Raw genomic sequence first — 21804 nt, 5'->3', positions numbered from 1 at the left:
TGAGTGCAGTATGAGGACAGGGTGAGTGCAGTGTGAGGACAGGGTGAGTGTAGTATGAGGACAGGGTGAGTGCAGTGTGAGGACAGGGTGAGTGCAGTGTGAGGACAGGGTGAGTGTAGTGTGAGGAGAGGGTGAGTGCAGTATGAGGACAGGGTGAGTGCAGCATGTAGAGCAGTGCAGTATGAGGAAAGGGTGAGTGTAGTATGAGGACAGGGTGAGTGCAGTATGAGGACAGGGTGAGTGCAGTATGAGGACAGGGTGAGTGCAGCATGTAGAGCAGTGCAGTATGAGGACAGGGTGAGTGCAGTGTGAGGACAGGGTGAGTGCAGTGTGAGGACAGGGTGAGTGCAGTATGAGGACAGGGTGAGTGCAGTATGAGGACAGGGTGAGTGCAGTGTGAGGACAGGGTGAGTGCAGTATGAGGACAGGGTGAGTGCAGTATGAGGACAGGGTGAGTGCAGCATGTAGAGCAGTGCAGTATGAGGAAAGGGTGAGTGTAGTATGAGGACAGGGTGAGTGCAGTATGAGGTCAGGGTGAGTGCAGTGTGAGGACATGGTGAGTGCAGTGTGAGGAGAGGGTGAGTGCAGTATGAGGAGAGGGTGAGTGCAGTGTGAGGACAGGGTGAGTGCAGTATGAGGACAGGGTGAGTGCAGCAGGTAGAGCAGTGCAGTATGAGGACAGGGTGAGTGCAGTATGAGGACAGGGTGAGTGCAGTATGAGGAGAGGGTGAGTGCAGTATGAGGACAGGATGAGTGCAGTATGAGGACAGGGTGAGTGCAGTATGAGGACAGGGTGAGTGCAGTATGAGAAGAGGGTGAGTGCAGTATGAGGAGAGGGTGAGTGCAGTGTGAGGACAGGGTGAGTGCAGTATGAGGAGAGGGTGAGTGCAGTGTGAGGACAGGGTGAGTGCAGCTGGTAGAGCAGTGCAGTATGAGGAGAGGGTGAGTGTAGTATGAGGAGAGGGTGAGTGCAGTGTGAGGACAGGGTGAGTGCAGTATGAGGACAGGGTGAGTGCAGTATGAGGAGAGGGTGAGTGCAGTATGAGGAGACGGTGAGTGCAGTATGAGGACAGTGTGAGTGCAGTGTGAGGACATGGTGAGTGCAGTATCAGGAGAGGGTGAGTGCAGTATGAGGAGAGGGTGAGTGCAGTATGAGGAGAGGGTGAGTGCAGTATGAGGACAGGGTGAGTGCAGTGTGAGGACAGGGTGAGTGCAGTGTGAGGACAGGGTGAGTGTGAGTGCAGCAGGTAGAGCAGTGCAGTATGAGGATAGGGTGAGTGCAGTGTGAGGACAGGGTGAGTGCAGTATGAGGACAGGGTGAGTGCAGTATGAGGACAAGGTGAGTGCAGCAGGTAGAGCAGTGCAGTATGAGGACAGGGTGAGTGCAGTATGAGGAGAGGGTGAGTGCAGTATGAGGACAGGGTGAGTGCAGCAGGTAGAGCAGTGCAGTATGAGGACAGGGTGAGTGCAGTATGAGGACAGGGTGAGTGCAGCAGGTAGAGCAGTGCAGTATGAGGACAGGGTGAGTGCAGTATGAGGACAGGGTGAGTGCAGTATGAGGAGAGGGTGAGTGCAGTATGAGGACAGGGTGAGTGCAGTATGAGGACAGGGTGAGTGCAGCAGGTAGAGCAGTGCAGTATGAGGACAGGGTGAGTGCAGTATGAGGACAGTGTGAGTGCAGTATGAGGAGAGGGTGAGTGCAGTATGAGGACAGGGTGAGTGCAGTATGAGGAGAGGGTGAGTGCAGTGTGTGGACAGGGTGAGTGTAAGTGCAGCAGGTAGAGCAGTGCAGTATGAGGACAGGGTGAGTGCAGTGTGAGGACAGGGTGAGTGCAGCAGGTAGAGCAGTGCAGTATGAGGAGAGGGTGAGTGCAGTATGAGGACAGGGTGAGTGCAGTATGAGGACAGGGAGAGTGCAGCAGGTAGAGCAGTGCAGTATGAGGACAGGGTGAGTGCAGTATGAGGACAGGGTGAGTGCAGTATGAGGACAGGGTGAGTGCAGTATGAGGAGAGGGTGAGTGCAGTGTGAGGACAGGGTGAGTGCAGTATGAGGAGAGGGTGAGTGCAGTGTGAGGACAGGGTGAGTGCAGTATGAGGAGAGGGTGAGTGCAGTGTGAGGACAGGGTGAGTGCAGCAGGTAGAGCAGTGCAGTATGAGGAGAGGGTGAGTGCAGTATGAGGATAGGGTGAGTGCGGTATGAGGACAGGGTGAGTGCAGTGTGAGGAGAGGGTGAGTGCAGTATGAGGACAGGGTGAGTGCAGTATGAGGAGAGGGTGAGTGCAGTATGAGGAGAGGGTGAGTGCAGTGTGAGGACAGGGTGAGTGCAGTATGAGGAGAGGGTGAGTGCAGTGTGAGTGCAGTATGAGGAGAGGGTGAGTGCAGTGTGAGGACAGGGTGAGTGCAGCAGGTAGAGCAGTGCAGTATGAGGATAGGGTGAGTGCAGTATGAGGATAGGGTGAGTGCAGTATGAGGACAGGGTGAGTGCAGTGTGAGGAGAGGGTGAGTGCAGTATGAGGAGAGGGTGAGTGCAGTGTGAGGACAGGGTGAGTGTGAGTGCAGCAGGTAGAGCAGTGCAGTATGAGGACAGGGTGAGTGCGAGTGCAGCAGGTAGAGCAGTGCAGTATGAGGAGAGGGTGAGTGCAGTATGAGGAGAGGGTGAGTGCAGTATGAGGACAGGGTGAGTGCAGTATGAGGACAGGGTGAGTGCAGTATGAGGAGAGGGTGAGTGCAGTGTGAGGAGAGGGTGAGTGCAGTGTGAGGAGAGGGTGAGTGCAGTGTGAGGAGAGGGTGAGTGCAGTGTGAGGACAGGGTGAGTGCAGTATGAGGAGAGGGTGAGTGTAGTATGAGGAGAGGGTGAGTGCAGTGTGAGGACATGGTGAGTGTAGTATGAGGAGAGGGTGAGTGCAGTGTGAGGAGAGGGTGAGTGCAGTGTGAGGACATGGTGAGTGTAGTATGAGGAGAGGGTGAGTGCAGTGTGAGGAGAGGGAGAGTGCAGTGTGAGGACATGGTGAGTGTAGTATGAGGAGAGGGTGAGTGCAGTGTGAGGACAGGGTGAGTGCAGTATGAAGAGAGGGTGAGTGCAGTGTGAGGACATGGTGAGTGCAGTGTGAGGAGAGGGTGAGTGCAGTGTGAGGACATGGTGAGTGTAGTATGAGGAGAGGGTGAGTGCAGTGTGAGGACATGGTGAGTGCAGTGTGAGGAGAGGGTGAGTGCAGTGTGAGGACATGGTGAGTGTAGTATGAGGAGAGGGTGAGTGCAGTGTGAGGACATGGTGAGTGCAGTATGAGGAGAGGGTGAGTGCAGTGTGAGGACATGGTGAGTGTAGTATGAGGAGAGGGTGAGTGCAGTGTGAGGACATGGTGAGTGCAGTATGAGGAGAGGGTGAGTGCAGTGTGAGGACATGGTGAGTGTAGTATGAGGAGAGGGTGAGTGCAGTGTGAGGACATGGTGAGTGTAGTATGAGGAGAGGGTGAGTGCAGTGTGAGGACATGGTGAGTGTAGTATGAGGAGAGGGTGAGTGCAGTGTGAGGACAGGGTGAGTGCAGTGTGAGGAGAGGGTGAGTGCAGTGTGAGGACAGGTTGAGTGCAGTGTGAGGAGAGGTTGAGTGCAGTGTGAGGAGAGGGTGAGTGCAGCACACAGCAGGGAGCAGGAGCAGTACGGCCCGGCACTAGGACCCGGCGGCGGCTGCAGCAGCACTGATCAGGGGAGGAGGCGGTGCAGGCAGCAGCAGCAGCAGAAGCCGGGGGGGCAGGGGGGACGCACACAGAGGACCGAGGGGGACACAGGCAGGAGAAGGAGGGATAAGACCCCCTGTCCACGACCACCGACCTGCCCCGGGGTAAGTGCACATGGGTGTGGTGACAGTGCATAATAATATGATGTGTGCAGGGGAGTGTTGGGCTGCAGCCCCCGGGGGTGTCATACATGTGTCATATATATGTGTCATGCGTGCCGTGCAGTGTAGCTGCCCCTGCATTGCTCTATCACTATGCAGCGCGGGGTCCTGTGCCCCCCCCCCCCCCCCTCCCTTCCTGCCAGCTCCAAGGTGCCCCCACCCCACATGCAGCACTGCCTGGTGCCATGCCGGCCTGTCTCACTACCTGCCCCCTGTCTCACCACCTGCCCCCTCTCTCCTTTGTCTTACCTGCCCCCTGTCTCACCACCTGCCCCCTCTCTCCTCTGTCTTACCTGCCCCCTGTCTCACACTACCTGCCCCCTGTCTCACCACCTGCCCCCTCTCTCCTCTGTCTTATATGCCCCCTGTCTCACACTACCTGCCCCCTGTCTCACCACTTGCCCCCTCTCTCCTCTGTCTTACATGCCCCCTGTCTCACCACCTGCCCCCTGTCTCACACTACCTGCCCCCTGTCTCACCACCTGCCCCCTCTCTCCTCTGTCTTACATGCCCCCTGTCTCACCACCTGCCCCCTGTCTCCTCTCTTACATGCCCCCTGTCTCACTACCTGCCCTCTCTCCTCTCTAACATACCCCCTGTCTCACTACCTGCCCCTCTCTCCTCTGTCTTACATGCCCCCTGTCTCACACTACCTGCCCCTCTGTCCTCTCTTACATGGCCCCTGTCTCACCACCTGCCCCCTCTCTCCTCTGTCTTACATGCCCCCTGTCTCACACTACCTGCCCCTCTGTCCTCTCTTACATGCCCCCTGTCTCACACTACCTGCCCCCTCTCTCCTCTCTTACATGCCCCCTGTCTCACTACCTGCCCCCTCTCTCCTCTCTTACATGCCCCCTGTCTCACTACCTGCCCCCTCTCTCCTCTCTTACATGCCCCCTGTCTCACTACCTGCCCCTCTCTCCTCTGTCTTACATGCCCCCTGTCTCACACTACCTGCCCCTCTCTCCTCTGTCTTACATGCCCCCTGTCTCACTACCTGCCCCTCTCTCCTCTGTCTTACATGCCCCCTGTCTCACACTACCTGCCCCTTTCTCCTCTGTCTTACATGCCCCCTGTCTCACTACCTGCCCCTCTCTCCTCTGTCTTACATGCCCCCTGTCTCACTACCTGCCCCTCTCTCCTCTGTCTTACATGCCCCCTGTCTCACACTACCTGCCCCTCTGTCCTCTCTTACATGCTCCCTGTCTCACTACCTGCCCCTTTCTCCTCTGTCTTACATGCCCCCTGTCTCACTACCTGCCCCTCTCTCCTCTGTCTTACATGCCCCCTGTCTCACTACCTGCCCCTCTCTCCTCTGTCTTACATGCCCCCTGTCTCACACTACCTGCCCCTCTGTCCCCTCTTACATGCCCCCTGTCTCACTACCTGCCCCTCTCTCCTCTGTCTTACATGCCCCCTGTCTCACACTACCTGCCCCTCTGTCCTCTCTTACATGCTCCCTGTCTCACTACCTGCCCCTCTCTCCTCTGTCTTACATGCCCCCTGTCTCACACTACCTGCCCCTCTGTCCTCTCTTACATGCTCCCTGTCTCACTACCTGCCCCTCTCTCCTCTGTCTTACATGCCCCCTGTCTCTCTCTTCCCCCTACCCTTTCTCACATTCTCACCTACCTGGCTCTCTCTTCTCTCTCTCTCTCTCTCTCTCTCTCTCTCTCTCTCTCTCTCTCTCTCTCTCTCTCTCTCTCTCTCTCTCTCTCCCCTCTGCCTTCTCATCCTCTCTCTCTCTCTCATCTCCTGTGTCTCTCTTCCCCTGCTCTCTCGCACATTGCCTGTCTCTCTCTTCCCCCTGCCCTCTCTCACATCCCCTGTCTCTCTCTCTCTTGCCCTGCCCTCTCTCACATCCTCTGTCTCTTTCTCGCCCTGCCTGTCTTTCTCCCTCTCTCACCTCCCCTGTCTCTCTTCCCTCTGCCCTCTCTCACAACCCCCGTCTCTCTCTCTCTCATTTCACATCCACTGTCTGTCCCTCTACCCCCTCTCACATTTCCTATCTCTCTCTGTCTGTCTCTCTCTTCCCTCTCACATCCTCTGTCTTTCTACCCTGTCACTTTTCCCTCTCTCACATTCCCTGTCTCTCTCCCCTGTCTTTTTCTCTCTGCCCTAAATCACATCCCCTGTCTGTCTCTTTCCTCTGCCCTCTCTCACATCCCCTGTCTCTCTCTTTCTCTCTCTCTCTCACCTCCCCTGTCTGTCTCTCTGCCCTCTCTCACAACCCCTGTCTGTCTATCTGTCTCCCTGTCTGTCTCTCTCTGCCCTCCCACATCCACTGTCTGTTTCTCCCCTGTCTCTCTCATCCTCTGTCTGTCTCTTTCTCTCCCTTGCCTGTCTCTCTTCTCTCTCCCTGTCTGTCTCTCTTCTCTCTTTCTCTCTCTTCCCCCTGCCCTCAATCACATCCCCTGTCTCTCTCTCTCTCTCTCTCTCTCTCTTTTCCCCTTGCCCTCTCACATCCTCTCTCTCTCCTTCCCCCTGCCCTCTCTGACATCCCCTGTCTGTTTCTCCCCTCTCTCGCATGCCCTGTCTGTCTCTCTCTCTCTCTGCCCTCTCTCGCATGCCCTGTCTGTCTCTCTCTCTCTCTCTCTCTGCCCTCTCTCGCATGCCCTGTCTGTCTCTCTCTCTCTCTCTCTGCCCTCTCTCGCATGCCGTGTCTGTCTCTCTCTCTCTCTCTCTGCCCTCTCTGCCCTCTCACATCCCCTGTCTCTCTCTCTCGCCTGTCTCTCTGCCCTCTCTCACATCCTCTCTCTCTCTCTCTCTCTCTCTCTCTCGCCTGTCTCTCTGCCCTCTCTCACATCCCCTGTCTCTCTCTCTCTCTCTCTCTCTCTCTCTCTGCCCTCTCACATCCCCTGTCTCTCTCTCTCTCGCCTGTCTCTCTGCCCTCTCTCACATCCTCTCTCTCTCTCTCTCGCCTGTCTCTCTGCCCTCTCTCACATCCTCTCTCTCTCGCCTGTCTCTCTGCCCTCTCTCACATCCCCTGTCTCTCTCTCTCGCCTGTCTCTCTGCCCTCTCTCACATCCCCTGTCTCTCTCTCTCTCTCTCGCCTGTCTCTCTGCCCTCTCTCACATCCCCTGTCTCTCTCTCTCTCTCTCGCCTGTCTCTCTGCCCTCTCTCACATCCTCTCTCTCTCTCTCTCTCTCTCGCCTGTCTCTCTGCCCTCTCTCACATCCTCTCTCTCTCTCTCTCTCTCTCTCTCGCCTGTCTCTCTGCCCTCTCTCACATCCCCTGTCTCTCTCTCTCGCCTGTCTCTCTGCCCTCTCTCACATCCCCTCTCTCTCTCTCTCTCTCTCTCTCCTGTCTCTCTGCCCTCTCTCCTGTCTCTCTCTCTCTCGCCTGTCTCTCTGCCCTCTCTCACATCCCCTGTCTCTCTCTCTCTCTCGCCTGTCTCTCTGCCCTCTCTCACATCCTCTCTCTCTCTCTCTCTCTCTCTCTCTCTCGCCTGTCTCTCTGCCCTCTCTCACATCCCCTGTCTCTCTTTCTCTCGCCTGTCTCTCTGCCCTCTCTCACATCCCCGCTCTCTCTCTCTCTCTCTTTCACATCCCCTGTCTCTCTCTCTCTCTCTCTCTCTCTGCCCTCTCTCACATCCTCTGTCTGTGACTGTCATGTCTGCCCTTGAGGTCTGGCTGCGGCCTGGCATTACTGCAGATACAGATGTATAAGGTGGCACCGGGCATTGTGTGTGTGTGTGCCAGGCTCGCTGCCCCCTGCATTGCCCTGGAGACTGACCCTGTGGCACGGGCTGACCATGCCATGTACAGACGGTGGCCAGAGCCCACGGAACCCACAGATGCCCCACCAATGTCTGCGCGCGGCCCCCGCTGCCTGTCCTCACGCTCAGCATCTGTTTCCTTCCCCGGGCCGCGGGATTGATGTCAGCCACCTGTAGCTTGTTGCTGTGCGGGGTTAAACGGGGTTACCAACAGCCGGGCCGCCAGCCCCTCACACTACGCTGCGGGGTCTTCGTGTTTAGTCTTATTTCACCATTACCACGGACGCCCCTCCCTGGGGCTGCGGATTCCAAAGCTCCTTTCTCCATGACCTGAGACGGGGGTGATGTGTGGCTTTGTCTGCAGAGGTGTGTATGTGTACACACACGCCTGCCTGGCGGTCGGGGGTCTCTGCAGCTGTCAGGCGGGCACACATGTGGGCGATACGCTCACTGAGGCCTGTGACTCGCACAGCGCAGGGCGCCCTGTGAATTCTGTATCTGCGCCGGGGATCTTTCCTGGTTCTTGGTGCTGGTGGGGGGGCTCCTGACGTCTGATATTTACCTAGCTGTGTGTTACATGGCGTAGCAGGGAAAGGGCACAGTGGGGGGAGGGGAGGGTGTGCGCCGGTCTGAGGGGCGACTTCATCCTCTAATCTGCAGATAATCTGATCTCTCTCTCTCTCTCTCTCCGCTTCGTCCTCAGTTACCCCCTGACTGTAATCAGAAGCAGGTCTGAGAACGGGGGGGAAGCTCTGCCGGCGTCTCTACAGCAGAGACGGGGTTAATATAGCTGTGAATATGGGGATCTAGAGGACGTGTAATGCTCAGCGCTCCCCCCACCCCTGTAACTGCCAGGATTACCTTATCTGAGCCTGGCAAACACCCCGACGCCCCATCCCCCCCCTCACTGTATACGGTGATCCCCGCATCCTATGGCTGCCTGTCACTGCAGACATGGCACTCTCCTCCGGGGATAGAAACATAGAAACATAGAATTTGACGGCAGATAAGAACCACTTGGCCCATCTAGTCTGCCCCTTTTTTATTTTATCCTTTAGGCAATCTCAACCCTTTTTTAACCTTGATTCTTTGTAAGGATATTCATATGCCTGTCCCAAGCATGTTTAAATTGCCCTACAGTCTTAGCCTCTACCACCTCTGATGGGAGGCTATTCCACTTATCCACTACCCTTTCTGTGAAGTAATTTTTCCTTAAATTTCCCCTGAACCTCCCCCCCTCCAGTCTCAATGTATGCCCTCGAGTTCTAATACTTCTTTTCCTTTGAAGAATGTTTCCCTCCTGAACTTTGTTAAGACCCTTTATATATTTGAAAGTTTCTATCATGTCTCCCCTTTCCCTTCTCTCCTCCAAACTATACATGTTAAGATCTTTTAGCCTTTCCGGGTAAGTTTTGTGATGTAGGCCATGCACCATTTTAGTTGCCCTTCTTTGTACACTCTCTAATGTATTTATATCCTTCTGGAGATAGGGTCTCCAGAACTGGACACAGTATTCCAGATGGGGCCTTACCAATGACCTATACAGTGGCATTATCACTTCTTTTTTCCTGCTACTGATTCCTCTCCCAATGCAACCAAGCATCTGACTTGCCTTTCTCATTGCTTTGTTGCATTGCTTTCCTGCCTTCAAGTCACTTGAAATAGTGACTCCTAAATCTCTTTCCTCCTCAGTAGTTTCCATTATAGTACCCTTGATACTATACTTAGCCTTTGGGTTTTTGAGACCCAAGTGCATGATTTTGCATTTTTTAGCATTAAACTGTAGTTGCCACGTTCTTGACCATTTCTCAAGCCTACCTAGGTCATCAATCATTTGTTTGACCCCTCCCGGTGTGTCTACCCTGTTGCATATCTTTGTATCATCTGCAAAAAGGCATATCTTCCCTTCAATACCATCTGCAATGTCACCAACAAAGATATTAAAGAGAACTGGACCTAGTACAGATCCCTGGGGTACTCCACTGGTAACATTTCCCTCCATAGATTGCACTCCATTAACTACAACTGTCCTGTTTCCTATCCTGCAACCAGGTTCTTATCCATTTCACTAATTTATAATCCACCCCCAGGCTTTCAAGTTTATTTAGCAGTCTGTGATGTGGGACAGTGTCAAATGCCTTACTAAAGTCTAGATATGCTACATCTACAGCTCCCCCTTGATCTATTATTTTCATCACAGAGTCAAAAAAAGTCAATAAGATTTGTTTGGCATGATCTCCCACCAGTAAATCCATGCTGTTTTGGATCCTGTAAGTTGTTCGATTTAAGATATTCCACTACTCTTTCTTTTAATAGTTTTTCCATTACTTTCCCTACTACTGATGTAAGGCTTACTGGTCTGTAGTTACTTGCTTCTTCCTTGCTTCCACTTTTGTGCAGTGGAACTACATTTGCTCCTTTCCAGTCCTCTGGAATATCACCTGTATTTAGTGACTGGTTAAATAATTCTGTTAAAGGTGTAACCAGGACATCTTTTAAGCTCTTTGAGTATCCTTGGGTGTATTCCATCTGGTCCCATTGATTTATCCACTTTTAGTTTTGAAAGTTCTGTTAGGACCTTCTCCTCTGTAAATGTATTTTCATCTACCTTATTTTTATGAATGTCCTTGCAATTTAACTGTGGCCCCATCCCTTCTTCTGTAGTAAATACAGGAATGGGAACACAACACAGCCGCCATTGTCAATTCATCCGTCGGTAAACAGATGTTCTAACGGCAAATAATTCTATTATGTAGGCCGGCGTCCAGCCCCGCAGATCCCTGCACCAGGGGTAGGCTTTGCTGTTAAGGTTTGCTAAATCTGTGGCAAGGCATGCTGGCATGTGTAGTTCCACAGGATGCTTTTCCCGACCCTATCCGGGCACGCTGCACTTCTCTTAGGGGACAGAGATTTGGTCGGAGCGTCTGGGGTTGATCAGCTCAGCGCTGTGTAAAAGGGCGACAAGAGCATTAAACATCCGGTTCCCCATCGAAACGTAGGGACAGCTGAGCGCCAAGGATCAAGAGGCGGTGATCGGACGCATTCCTGGACGGCTACTCCTAGATGTAAACGAGGAGGTGACAGAGGCCTAGGAGAGAGGTAAAGGGGAGGCCTGGCCGGGATCAGTATGATATCTCGGCGGTCAGGAGACCGACGCCGGGATTCCGGCGAACACAACGTGTCCCCTCGTGGGCTTGCTGCGCTCGCCGCACTTCGGGCCCGGTGACAGGGTTATATTCACCCTCGGGTGTAGGCTTGGACCACCACCCAAGTGGGGATTCCAGCCGGCAGTCAGTATTTCACCGGGTGTCGAGATTCCTGCGTCGGTATCCTGAAAGCCGGGAAATTGCCTCCCGCCTGGCCATAGAATCAGCTTCTAAGTGCTAGATACATGAGGCAACTTCTCCACTTTATCTCTCTCCAAGGGGCATACAGTATGTACTATAATCGCAGCATTGCTGACTCTATCGCGGCGGGTGATGTCGTTTTGGATTAATATCTCCCTGCTATGTACTAAAGCGGTAACGCTAACTGGTACACGCCCTGTACATATGTGACTCCCCCGGGGGAACGTTTCCTCAGTTTGGTACATAGGTGTCCTGCCGTAGCCCCCTCTGATAATAATAGGGACTGCGGGCTACAGCGCTAATTATCATTCTGCAGGAGAATTCTTAGTACATAGCCAGGATACTGCATCTGCATAACTGTAGGAGAACTGGGCTGGGTAACTATGCTCCTGAGCTCGCATCTGCCCCCCGGTGTGCTGCGTCTGCCCCCCGGTGTGCTGCGTCTGCCCCCCGGTGTGCTGCGTCTGCCCCCCGGTGTGCTGCGTCTGCCCCGCAGTGTGCTGCGTCTGCCCCGCAGTGTGCTGCACCTGTAGTTTTATTGTGCGTGTTATTACAGCGTGTTTATGGGTCGCAGTAATTCTCCCCTCCGTCCTCTGCTATTCCGTAACTACAGGCTAAAGCATTGGAAAGAGAATGGCAACATTGTATCAGCACTGTAGCAACCAACGTCTGTGTGTCACATTGTGGCAAAGAACCTTCCTGCAGGCCGTGGCTGGAGTGTCTGATCCGTAATACAGATGCCTGTTACCCAGACGCTTCCCGTATACACATACCTTTTACCCAGACGCTTCCCGTATATATACATACCTGTTACCCAGACGCTTCCCGTATACACATACTTGTTACCCAGACGCTTCCCGTATACACATACCTGTTACCCAGACGCTTCCCGTATACACATACCTGTTACCCAGACGCTTCCCGTATACACATACCTGTTACCCAGACGCTTCCCGTATACACATACCTGTTACCCAGACGCTTCCCGTATACACATACCTGTTACCCAGACGCTTCCCGTATACACATACCTGTTACCCCAGACGCTTCCCGTATATACATACCTTTTACCCAGACGCTTCCCGTATACACATACCTGTTACCCAGACGCTTCCCGTATACACATACCTGTTACCCAGACGCTTCCGTTTCCGTATACCATACTGTTACCCAGACGCTTCCCGTATACACATACCTGTTACCCAGACGCTTTCCGTATACACCTACCCGTCACCCAGACGCTTCCCGTATACACCTACCCGTCACCCAGACGCTTCCCGTATACACCTACCCGTCACCCAGACGCTTCGCGTATACACCTACCCGTCACCCAGACGCTTCGCGTATACACCTACCCGTCACCCAGACGCTTCGCGTATACACCTACCCGTCACCCAGACGCTTCGCGTATACACCTACCCGTCACCCAGACGCTTCGCGTATACACCTACCCGTCACCCAGACGCTTCCCGTATGCAGCGGAGAAAAAAGTAATTATTGCAGCATTTTGGTAATTTTTTTAATTTTCATAGACATTATTACCCAGACTTATCCCTGTATATTTACTAAGGCGCACTGCTAACCATCTAATGAAGGCAGAGGCGCCAACAGAGACTTTGGGGACTGCACTGATATCTCTGAGGTGTGTGTGTATATATATATCTATCATATTAAGCACTGCAGCCCGTTTATGCCAGATTCTCTGGTCCCTGGTATGGGTGTGCCCTTTGACCCTCCCTGTTGTCGGGCCTGAATGAAGGGCATGGGGTGAGGGGGGTTGTCGGGGGGTTGGGAACAGTAATGAGAGGGGCTGTAAGTTTAGGGCGTGGTAATGAGGAGGGGGCGGTAATGAGGAGTAGGGTATTAGGGTGTGGTAATGAGGAGGGGGTAATAATGAGGAGTAGGGTATTAGGGTGAGGTAATGAGGAGGGGGCAATAATGAGGAGTAGGGTATTAGGGTGTGGTAATGAGGAGGGGGCTGTAATGAGGAGTAGGGTATTAGGGTGTGGTAATGAGGAGGGGGCAGTAATGAGGAGTAGGGTATTAGGGTGAGGTAATGAGGAGGGGGCAGTAATGAGGAGTAGGGTATTAGGGTGAGGTAATGAGGAGGGGGCTGTAATGAGGAGTAGGGTATTAGGGTGTGGTAATGAGGAGGGGGCAGTAATGAGGAGTGGGGTATTAGGGTGTGGTAATGAGGAGGGGGCAGTAATGAGGAGTGGGGTATTAGGGTGTGGTAATGAGGAGGGGGCAGTAATGAGGAGTAGGGTATTAGGGTGTGGTAATGTGGAGGGGGCAGTAATGAGGAGTAGGGTATTAGGGTGTGGTAATGAGGAGGGGGCAGTAATGAGGAGTAGGGTATTAGGGTGAGGTAATGAGGAGGGCGCAGTAATGAGGAGTAGGGTATTAGGGTGAGGTAATGAGGAGGGGGCAGTAATGAGGAGTAGGGTATTAGGGTGTGGTAATGAGGAGGGGGCAGTAATGAGGCGTAGGGTATTAGGGTGTGGTAATGAGGAGGGGGCAGTAATGAGGAGTAGGGTATTAGGGTGTGGTAATGAGGAGGGGGCAGTAATGAGGAGTGGGGTATTAGGGTGTGGTAATGAGGAGGGGGCAGTAATGAGGAGTGGGGTATTAGGGTGTGGTAATGAGGAGGGGGCAGTAATGAGGAGTAGGGTATTAGGGTGAGCTAATGAGGAGGGAGGAGTAGGGTATTAGGGTGTGGTAATGAGGAGGGGGTAATAATGAGGAGTAGGGTATTAGGGTGTGGTAATGAGGAGGGGGCAGTAATGAGGAGTAGGGTATTAGGGTGTGGTAATGAGGAGGGGGTAGTACTGAGCTGCCTCTGTCCTATAGGTTATAATATTACCGTGGCCGGCGAGTTAGAGAACAGAGGCATCTGTCAGAAATGTGACTATATTGCCATATATTGGGGGTAATTCCAAGTTGATCGCAGCAGGAAATTTGTTAGCAGTTGGGCAAAACCATGTCCACTGCAGGTGCGGCAGATGTAACATGTGCAGAGAGAGTTAGATTTGGGTGGGGTGTGTTCAGACTGAAATCTAAATTACAGTGTAAAAATAAAGCAGCCAGTATTTACCCTGCACAGAAACAATATAACCCACCCAAATCTAACTCTCTCTGTTATATCTGCCCCACCTGCACTGCACATGGGGGGTCATTCCGAGTTGTTCGCTCGGTAAAAATCTTCGCATCGCAGCGATTTTCCGCTTAATGCGCATGCGCAATGTCCGCACTGCGACTGCGCCAAGTAAATTTGCTATGCACTTAGGAATTTTACTCACGGCATTTTCATCGTTCTGGCGATCGTAATGTGATTGACAGGAAATGGGTGTTACTGGGCGGAAACAGGCCGTTTTATGGGCGTGTGGGAAAAAACGCTACCGTTTCCGGAAAAAACGCAGGAGTGGCTGGAGAAACGGGGGAGAGTCTGGGCGAACGCTGGGTGTGTTTGTGACGTCAAACCAGGAACGACAAGCAGTGAAATGATCGCAGATGCCGAGTAAGTCTGAAGCAACTCAGAAACTGCTACGAGGTGTGTAATCGCAATATTGCGAATACATCGTTCGCAATTTTAAGATGCTAAGATTCACTCCCAGTAGGCGGCGGCTTAGCATGAGCAAATCTGCTAAAATTCACTTGCGAGCGAACAACTCGGAATGACCCCCCATGGTTTTGCCCAATTGCTAACAAACTTGCTGCTGCGATCAACTCAGAATAACCCTCATTGTTCTCAGATCTACACTCCCTGTGATGCCCAGTGATAAGCAACCAGGACAGAGGGAGGTGGTGCTGTGCAACCTGGACAGAGGGAGGTGGTGCTGTGCAACCTGGACAGAGGGAGGTGGCGCTGTGCAACCTGGACAGAGGGAGGTGGCGCTGTGCAACCTGGACAGAGGGAGGTGGCGCTGTGCAACCTGGACAGAGGGAGGTGGCGCTGTGCAACCTGGACAGAGGGAGGTGGCGCTGTGCAACCTGGACAGAGGGAGGAGGCGCTGTGCAACCTGGACAGAGGGAGGAGGCGCTGTGCAACCAGGACAGAGGGTTGTGGCGCTGTGCAACCAGGACAGAGGGTTGTGGCGCTGTGCATCCAGGACAGAGGGTTGTGGCACTGTGCATCCAGGACAGAGGGTTGTGGCGCTGTGCATCCAGGACAGAGGGTTGTGGCGCTGTGCATCCAGGACAGAGGGAGGTGGCGCTGTGCAACCTGGACAGAGGGAGGTGGCGCTGTGCAACCTGGACAGAGGGAGGTGGCGCTGTGCAACCTGGACAGAGGGAGGTGGCGCTGTGCAACCTGGACAGAGGGAGGTGGCGCTGTGCAACCTGGACAGAGGGAGGTGGCGCTGTGCAACCTGGACAGAGGGAGGTGGCGCTGTGCAACCTGGACAGAGGGAGGTGGCGCTGTGCAACCTGGACAGAGGGAGGTGGCGCTGTGCAACCTGGACAGAGGGAGGTGGCGCTGTGCAACCTGGACAGAGGGAGGAGGCGCTGTGCAACCTGGACAGAGGGAGGAGGCGTTGTGCAACCTGGACAGAGGGAGGTGGCGCTGTGCAACCTGGACAGAGGGAGGAGGCGCTGTGCAACCTGGACAGAGGGAGGAGGCGCTGTGCAACCTGGACAGAGGGTTGTGGCGCTGTGCATCCAGGACAGAGGGTTGTGGCGCTGTGCATCCAGGACAGAGGGTTGTGGCGCTGTGCATCCAGGACAGAGGGTTGTGGCGCTGTGCAACCTGGACAGAGGGAGGTGGCGCTGTGCGTCCAGGACAGAGGGTTGTGGCGCTGTGCGTCCAGGACAGAGGGTTGTGGCGCTGTGCGTCCAGGACAGAGGGTTGTGGCGCTGTGCGTCCAGGACAGAGGGTTGTGGCGCTGTGCGTCCAGGACAGAGGGTGGTGGCGCTGTGCGTCCAGGACAGAGGGTGGTGGCGCTGTGCATCCAGGACAGAGGGAGGTGGCGCTGTGCGTCCAGGACAGAGGGTGGTGGCGCTGTGCATCCAGGACAGAGGGAGGTGGCGCTGTGCATCCAGGACAGTATAACATACTACATCTAATCCGTGAAAGGCAGAATTTTAGATGTGATAAAAATGTAAATCTGCCCTCACTGATCAGGTGCAGGGTGCTAGAATGAACACTATAGTGGGAAGTAGTGCTGTGCATTAAGGGTCAAAAGAAGTGGCACTGTGCAATGTACAAACCATCCTGTGACAGCTGGGACTCTTCTCACCAGATGATGGACGTGATGTATGGTATAGTTTATGTACAGTAATCACCTGCTCCGGCACAGTGTGCACAGGGGACAGCGTTCCGGGGATTAATATCTGCATTTACAGTGTGTCTAGGAATGTGCGCTGTCCCTCCATAAATACCCCCTCTCCTGGTCACAGTCATTACATGTCATTATGTGGTATGTGCCACTGCAAGGGATACAATGCAGGGTTATCCGAGGACTGCACTTCCCACCATGACCTCAAGGTGGCGCTGACCTCAGGAGGAGTGTTCTTTATGCTTCCTCATTAGGGGGTAATGCAGAAGGTACATGCGCCGCTATGTGCGCAGGCGAATCAGTGTGTGTGTGTGTGTATATGTTCATGTATGTGTGTGTATATATATATATATATATATATATATATATATATATATATATATTGTTATTGTTATCCTTTATTTATATGGCGCCACAAGGGTTCCGCAGCGCCCAGTTACAGAGTACATATGCAAATAATCAAAACAGGAAAACAGTGACTTACAGCTGAAGACAATATAGGACAAGTACAGGGTAACTGAGCATAACTACACCAGTAAACGAATATATATATTTTTTCTGTTCTCGCATCACACAGAAACAGAATCTTATTGGCTCACGGATGTCACGTGTTTTGGATAACCAATAAGATTCTGTTTTGAGAAACGAGTAAAACCGAATCCGCTCATCACTAAAAGAAAGTACTGGATGACTTTGGATGGCGTTCTGACTATTTTGTAGCTTAGTGACTTGTGACGGATCTGAGGTATGTATGGTCTTGGTGTGACATCAGAAACCAGACGCTTGACACTCGGCGCACTGAAAGTTGGTGTTCCGATCACGCTTCTGCAGGACAATACTCCACCCGAGTTATGCCACGGAACCCGACTTCCAGTGACTGCTCCGCAGAGGAAACTATTTGAGGCGGAGATTTTAGCGGGATGTGGCGCGGGTGAGACTGTGTCTATACCACGTATAGCCCTTACGCCCTTTTTAGTTCCAGCGCACGCAGTTTCCCGTCAGCGTCTGCTTCACTATGACAGATCGACAAGTGGCAGGGGCAGACGCTCAGGGCTGCAGGCGTAAATCTCAGGACCAGCTGCTCCTCCCGTGGGCTTGCTCCTGAGTTAGTAGCCCCAAGCGTCTTTTTGTGGTAATACCTGAAGGAAAAACTGCGAATATTGTTTACATTTTGTGCTCAATGGGGGTTATTCAGACCTGGACGCAGCTGCGCAATTGTACGCGGCCTTACACATTGCGGCCGCATCCAGGAAGGCGTTATCGGGGCCGGGACCATTTTCACGGAGTCTGTGTGATGTCACACGTAGCCACTCCCCCAAAAAAAAATGGCTGCAGACATGTGCTGCCGAGGGTCGACCTTACTTCTGACGCTGCCGCAGTATTATTGCGGATGCACCTGGAGGTGGGGGTCACACATGCCGGCTGCGTATATCACAATATTAGATGGCAGTACTGTCTTTGTAATATTAGTTCTGCTGAGCAATAACACACTGGTATCTAATGTGTGTGTCTGTGTGTGTGTGTGTGTGTCTCACTCACTGTAAGCTGAAGAGTTAATGCTGCATCAGGACCGTGTAAATCACCCACAGGTGAAACGCGTTGGAGACAATGACCTGTCCAGCTGCCCAGCCTTCCGCCACCTGCTCTTATCACACCTCAGTGCAGATAAGCAGCGAGATTTATGGCCTGCGAGCACCTGCTGCCAGCCCTGCGTCCTTACTCACTGGTTGTGTCTCTGTCGCTGTGTACCGCCGTGCCATCCTGTCGCCGTACCATCCTGCCTCCTCGCTGCCAGGGGCACAGTGCCTGGCACATTCAGCATAGCAAGAATGGAACGCTGCGGCTTAAAGCGTGCCTCTCGCCTTGTGCCTCATGCCTCGCTGATGTCAAAAAAGATCTATTGATCAGGTATAGCCGCATAGTATGGGCATTACGCTGTGATGCACCTTTACACGTGATGTCACCTGTGTGCAGACACGACCCGCAAGGCTTCATACAGCGTGGGGCTCTCTCCTCAGGGCCCGTGTTCCTTTCTCTCCCCGCAGGGGTAGATTGGAGGTTTGCAGAGCCTGACGTGTGAGGGAGCACTGCAGGGGGGTTATACCCTCACCCCGAGGCCGCGGTGTAACCCACCCCCCTGTATCTACGCTCCTGCAGCTGACACATTGATTTTTCCTATACACATTCACAGAATGTATCGCGCCCTGTACGCCATGGGCTGAGGCCTACCGTCCGCTGACTGCAGTCACATTTCATATCCGGCTCTGCGGGAAGGCTGCGGCCGCTGCACTTGTTGCGTTGATTTGGACTGTCGTACATGGATGTACAAATGTCGCACTCCCAGCTGCTCAGTGTCCGCCAGCAATAGGGCTTTGTTGCTTTAATAATGCCAATAAGACCCAGTGGAAAACATGTTCTACGGGGCCGAGTGGCGCAGGACCGGGCGCACCTGCAGCCACAGAGTGAAAGGATGTGTCTGTGTTGTTATTTAGGGGTCTATTCATGAAGCAGTGAAAAGAGCGGAGAAGTTGCCCATGGCAACCAATCAGCACTGAAGTAACATTTATAATTTGCATACTATACAATTGTACGGAGCAGCTGATTGGTTGCCATGGGTAACTTCTCCACAGGCTGACTTCTCCACTGTTATCACTGCTTCATGAATAGACCCCTAAGAATGTAAAGTCTCCTTTGTGTCTGCACGCTGCGGTGTTGGTGCGATGCTTTGCTGGACTTGTGTGTGTGTACGTTGTGTCTGCGTTACGCAATCTGTCAACATTTAGACTCCGGCTCAGGATGAAATATGTGACAGCAGCTGGTAATCCATCTGGGGATATGTGCGTCACATGCAGACTGCCCAATGGGAGTACTCGCAGTGCAGCAGTGACTTATTCATACTAAAATCTCCTATACGGATGCGTCCGATCCGCCGTGCGCTGTGAGAGCCGCCAGCTCCTGTGCCACTCAGCCGCCACTTTGCCCCTGAAAATGCATCTTATTTGCATCACCATGTGAGTAGGACGCACAGGCATTCAGTTGATATGTGGCACGTGCACATTCTGTGTGCGGCTGTATTTGTGTACCGAGTGATGCGCTACAGTGTCAGTGCAAAACAGCATTTCGTATGCAGATACAGCCGCGGATACACACATGTGGTATTGTAGTCAGCAGCGGCGGCTCGTGTGTGTTATTTGTATAGCGATGTGAATAAGACGCATTTTTCGGGGAAAAAGACGCACAGAAAGAAATTGGTTGTTGGTAAACTCGCTCGGGACGAGGTGCAACTTGAAGGAGCGACTAGATGTTCCATGTGAGCGTACCTGACAGCGCCCTCAGGCGATAGTGCAGACGCAGCCGTGTTACTTTGACTGTCGCTCCGGTGTCTCTGAGTGTGGGGAGCGAGAGATGGAAGTATCTGCATAACCTAAGCTGTACACTGGGCTAGAGATGGAAAGCTCTTGGGTCCAGGGATACGGCCGAAGCCCAGGGTATCATAGGTGCAGGCTGCTTGCACAGAGACTGGGTAGCATTACCTTAGCACTGGAATTTAGGGGGACATTTACTAAGCAGTGATAAGAGCGGAGAAGTTGCCCATGTCAACCAATCAGCACTGAAGTAACATCTATAGTTGGCATACTATAAAATGATACAGAGCTGCTGATTGGTTGATGGGGAAATTTCTCCACTGGCTCACTTCTCCGCTCTTATCACTGCTTAGTAAATGTCCCCTGTGGCCGGAGAGACTAGCCAGCCACACGTGTAATGGCGTCTGCGGCACTGAAGGGGTTAAACCTCGTGCCCGGCGCCATGTTACGGACTGTTTAAAAGTTTGTTTAATGATGTGTTTTACTTTTAACATGTCATATGTAGTGCTCTGTGCACCATTGCAGGAAGGCATGTTTAACTGTATCTATTTTATATTCAAGACAGGCTTGGTGTATATTTAAAGGAAAAATGCAGTTACTATAGCTGTCTGAATAAGCAACTCTTATCCTCTGGAAATAGGAAGTGGCATGCTAAGGGCCCTGTTCTATCAGAGAGGTGTGAAGGACAATACCTTTTGATGTGTAAGTTCCTTAGAGAGAGATACTAATCACTGGGTTTATGGGCTTGGAACTTGTTTCATGTAGGCGATTTGATATACGATCCCTAAATGGAAGATAAAGGAAGGAAGACCGTTTGTTTGTATTGTAGCCATTCCTGTTGTAATCTTAAACACTGGGATTGCCTGGAGATGGGAATGACCAGAAACATCTGTATTTTGAAGATATGCGATAAATTTATCAATAGTGAATGTTAATCTGATACCAAACGTTGTCTGGGTGACAGGAAGGAGGATATTGTTTTATTGCACTTATATCCTTGTAAAATGTAATTTATTGGTATTTTGTAAAATAACCTGATTGGTTGGAGAAGACAGGGAGGGCTTACCCCCCTGTGGTACTGTGTGGAAAACTGACATAAAAAGGAGACCTGCGTGCCTCCAGAGTTGTAGTTGTAACATCTTCTTCTGCTGAAAACATCTTGATTGTATGCTGTTGCCCCTAGCAATAGGGAAGGGTTCTCTTTAGAACTATTGAGCAAATAAACATCTTTGCCTCAAGAAGACTGCTTCATCTTGTGACCAACAGGGTTAGGCCAAACCTAGCCCCGTCCTCCGGCTGTCCAGGGAAGTACCTAGCGTCTCCAAGCTCCGCCTTCCGCCAGCTACCGGTAGAGGCCTAGCAAGTGGCTAGTGGGGATTCGTCAGCACCACACAGCTGTGGTAAGGCAGTGCGTCGGCACATACAGAGCAGAACCGTGGTTCCAAACGCCACGGCAGGTTAGGAGTTTGGTGGTGGCAGCGAGAACCCGCCCACAGCGCAGTGGGTGGAGTCAGTAACAGGCGGTTACTGACGGTAAGCGGGAATCCCCTATGTGGTCAGGCCTCGTGCGGCTTGACTTTCCATTCTGTGCGCAGTCGACGGGACGCGGCAAGCGGCGAGTGCTTCCGTACGGTACCGTCCTGTCACAGAAATTGGTGGCATAGTGGTGGGATAATCCCAGGCGGCTTTTCATCACCTGATTGGAGAAGCCGAGTTACTCAGGAGAGGAGTAACTGCAGCGCAGGAGAACGCACAAGATGGCGGAATTCAGCGGAATGTCCAGGGAGGATCTGGAGATCGTATGCCAGGGGAAGTGTGTGGATATCCCTTCCAACGCGTCCAGGAGTGTCATGCAGGCGGTGCTCAGGAGCTGGGAGGAGTCTCATCGGGTGGAGGTGGAAAGCACTGACGGCGTCAGCATCGCAGAGGACGGCCCACCAGTGGACCTTCGCACAGAACCGGTGAGAACCACAAGCCCCGCCCTCTCTCACAACAGCCATGTTTCCCAGCAATCCCTAGCAGGGCCAGGATCCCAACGTCCCAGGGGGGGCGACCCGGATACCCTAGCAGATCGGCTAGCGGAATTGGGGGAAAGGGCAACGGAGCAAGAACGCATGCTTGTCATTCGGATGTGGCATGCGGAGCGGGCATCACAGGCCGTGGTACCCCGGGAGCCGTTGTCAGCTGTTGTACACAGATCAGGAC

General features: G+C 53.0%; 1 protein-coding gene across 5 annotated transcripts in view; it reads left to right on the top strand.

Moving 5' to 3' along the window:
• The first annotated feature begins 3742 nt into the window (after nucleotides 1-3742).
• Nucleotides 3743-21804, top strand: part of DNMT3A (DNA methyltransferase 3 alpha) — a 340200-nt gene continuing 322138 nt past the window's right edge. For all 5 annotated transcript variants that reach the window (XM_063914961.1, XM_063914960.1, XM_063914958.1 and 2 more), the window contains exon 1: nucleotides 3743-3839. The gene's annotated coding sequence lies outside the window, so the exon portion shown is untranslated. The remainder of the gene's footprint in view (nucleotides 3840-21804) is intronic.

Source organism: Pseudophryne corroboree, chromosome 4 (assembly GCF_028390025.1).
Source record: "Pseudophryne corroboree isolate aPseCor3 chromosome 4, aPseCor3.hap2, whole genome shotgun sequence".
Classification (NCBI taxonomy): domain Eukaryota; kingdom Metazoa; phylum Chordata; class Amphibia; order Anura; family Myobatrachidae; genus Pseudophryne; species Pseudophryne corroboree.
The sequence above is the reverse complement of the archived record's forward strand: the minus strand, read 5'-3'. Positions and strand labels throughout refer to the sequence as shown.